General features: G+C 59.8%; 1 pseudogene; it reads left to right on the forward strand.

Moving 5' to 3' along the window:
* Positions 1-247: 247 nt before the first annotated feature.
* On the forward strand, positions 248-2,702 carry LOC125519476 (annotated as a pseudogene).
* The last annotated feature ends 470 nt before the right edge of the window (positions 2,703-3,172 follow it).

A 3,172-nucleotide genomic window follows, 5' to 3' on the forward strand; every position in this document is an offset into this window, starting at 1 on the left:
TGCAAGGTCAAACGTGGATCGTGTGATTCAAGTTGGTTAGAATTGTTTCATGCGTGGTGTCACTCCTCTTGTGTGATGCAAACGTAAGTATACCTGGGATGGTTGGATGGACGGGATAACTTGAGGGCAATGAGATTTCCATGTCTTTTTTGCCCTTCCCCGTACGTATAGCTTCCATCTATATATATTTGGCGGCAGGCACGCAGGCCGACTGCGGCTCGATCTGGGCGGAGAAACAAACCTAACCAGGCGAGATGGGAATAAGGTCGAGGCGTAGAGCTAGAGCCCCAGCACCCGACCCGCCGTGCCGCCGCCGCAGGAAGGACGTGCATGTGCATGGTCTTTCTTGGGAGGTGGAGTGGAGGGACTGGGCGGCGCTGCCCTCCGACGTCCTGTGGGTCATCCTGAGCCTGGTCCCGCAAGCCGACATCCTCAGCGGCGCGGGCCGCGCGTGGCGGCGGCTGGCCGTCGACGAGCCGCTGTTGTGGCAGCACATCGACCTCGTCGCTGCCGAAGACATGGATAAAAACCCACCAGCGGGGTGGCGGGCGATGGCGCGTGCCGCCGTGCGGCGCCGCGCCGGCCGTTGCCAGTCCTACCGCAGCCGCGTCGACGACAATTTCCTGCCCTTCCTCACCCGCAGGTAGGCACGTACGCATCGATCGGGCGGTCTATCAACACTAGTAAAAAAAATTCAAACGTTGAAGCACATTAGTGCCGGTTTGATTTTGGTCCGGTCTCGTCGCATGTACACGCACCTCTTCTGAATCTGAGTAATATCATGATTCATAAAAGCAACTCCAACGGCGAACGGCGATTTTGTCCGCTTTTTGTCCGTTTGGGCCGGCCAGACGGACACGGATGCCCGTTTTCGCATTTGGGTCGACGTCTGCACCCAACGCTAACCTGAGACCCATTTTAACGGCGTCAAAAAAAATGAATGCATATATATTTAAAAAAGAGAAACAACATTAATTAAACATTAAAGCCGGTCACGAAGGCCGGCGAGAGTCCACGTGTCCACATTTGCATTAAAACAATAAAAACAGCCTAAACTACGAGGCGGCGCGCTGCCTTAGGTGTCGTCGTCGTCCTCGGGGATCCGTGAGGTCGATGAGTATCGGCGCTGGCCCGGCCCAGGCGAACGCCGTGTTTCAGAGCGCCGCCATGTCGGGCTGTGCCGGCGCAGGCAGTGCCGGTGCGGGGGGATGTGCGACCGCCTGTGCAGCCGCGGCCTGGCGCGCCTCCTCCTCGGCCTCGCGCGCCTCCTCCTCGTGGTCGCGCTCGAGCATCTCCTCATACTTGCCTTGACGGCGCTCCTCTGCCAGCCGGCGCTGGCGCCACATCTCGAGGTAGGCCTGCTCCTGCGCCGGCGTCGCCCCCAGCCAAACCGGTGGCGCGGACACCCACTCGCACACCACTCCATTCCAGGAGAAGTGCGCGATGGGCTCGGGCTGCGGCTCCGGCTTGATGGGGATGGCGGGGCCACCGGCGGCACCACGCTGTCGCCCGCCGCGGATAGGGCAAGGGCCTGCGTCATTGCCGCCTCATAGCGGGTCTCCTCCGCCGCCTCCGCTCTGCGCCGCTCGTCCTCCTCGCTCTCCCGGTAGACGGCCGCAAGGGCCGCCTAGTAAGCGTCCTCCGCCTCCTGGTTCTCCTCGCGGACGACCAGCGGCGTTGGCCTCCGGTCGACCTCGCGCACGCCCCGTCGCCTCGCCTCCTCATGCTCAAAGGCGAACCACCTCGCCCAGTTGGGCGAGTCGGTTGCGTAGGCCTTGTCGAGGCGTTGCTCCGGCGTCAGCAGCGCCCGCCGGCACCGCACCTCCTCCGCGTGAGCACGAGCCGACCGCGGCGCCGCCGGCACTTGGATCCTATCTGGATCCATATGCCAGTCGTGCGGCAGCGTCACGTCCGGATACGGCAGAGGCTGGCGGTTCTGCCAGTGCCACTCCGCCTGGTGCACTGGCACGGTGATGCGCTGTCTTTGCCGGCGAGGCGCCGGCGGGGGTGAGAGGAACTCGGAGGGGAAAAGGGTGGCGGGGGACTTGCCTTTGGCCTTGCTGCCACTGCTTGTTGTGGTTGTGGTGGCTAGGGTTTGCCAACGACGAGGAGCAAGGTGGGCAGATGGGGACGACGAGTTTGGATGAGGACGCCCCCTGCCCCTCCCCCCGCATGGTCGGCTTAAAAAAGGATGAGCGCCGTCGCTGACGCGTGGGCCCGTCGTCATAAATTAAGCTGACCGCGTGGGCAGCGGGTAGTTTGGACGGCTGCCATGTGGGGACGCGGCGGATAGCGAGAAGGCACACGAAGCGTCCGTTCGACGTCCGCGTCGACGCATTTGGGGCGCAAATTTGGGCCGCAAATGCATCGGCACGAACGCGACGCGGACGTAATTTTGATTGATTGGTGCGTTGGGCCGCTATTTTTATCTACACCAATTCAAACAAACGCAGACGGATAAAATGGATCAGCCCTTTAAAGTTGCTCTAACCGATCTGCAACTGCAGGGCGCCATTGTTGCGGAGCCTCCACGTGACGTGCCGGTACGACATGCCCGGCGAGAACTTTGTCATGCTGGTGGCGAAGAAGCTCTCTATGCTGGAGCAGCTCGTGCTGTCAAGCGGCCTGGTGGAGCTAGCCTCATTGGCCGCTCTCGGCGGCCACTGCCCACGCCTCCGGGTACTCGACGCCGGCGGCTGTGACGCCCATAGCTCGTTTGACGAAACGTTGGTCGAGACATTGGAGAGCAAGGTCAAGGATCTCCGGCTGCCCGTGCACGTGTTTCGCGGAGGGTTCTTTCTACGCTACGGAGCGATGTATCCTCGGACGGGACGTCTGCGCGGGTCACGAAAGCCCCCAAATTAAATAGGAGCGGTCTACAGCGGTGACAGGAGCTCTCATGTCCAAGCGACGTCAGGTTGCATGGCCATCGCCAGTATATTATTTTGGGTCCGACTATGTCACATCTAATTGTGAGATAATACCTCATATCTATCTATGACATTATTCTACATTAGCAGACTAACCCCAAGTCGTTCTATTATTTATTTTTTTCTTTGATTCTTTTCTTTAGCGTGACTAGCAAATATGCCCGTGTGTTGCAACGGGAAAAATTGATTTGTGCAAGCATAATGTCTCACAGCACCGGATTCACTATGAGAACATGCTGCAA

This window comes from Triticum urartu, chromosome 7 (genome assembly GCF_003073215.2).
Source record: "Triticum urartu cultivar G1812 chromosome 7, Tu2.1, whole genome shotgun sequence".
Classification (NCBI taxonomy): domain Eukaryota; kingdom Viridiplantae; phylum Streptophyta; class Magnoliopsida; order Poales; family Poaceae; genus Triticum; species Triticum urartu.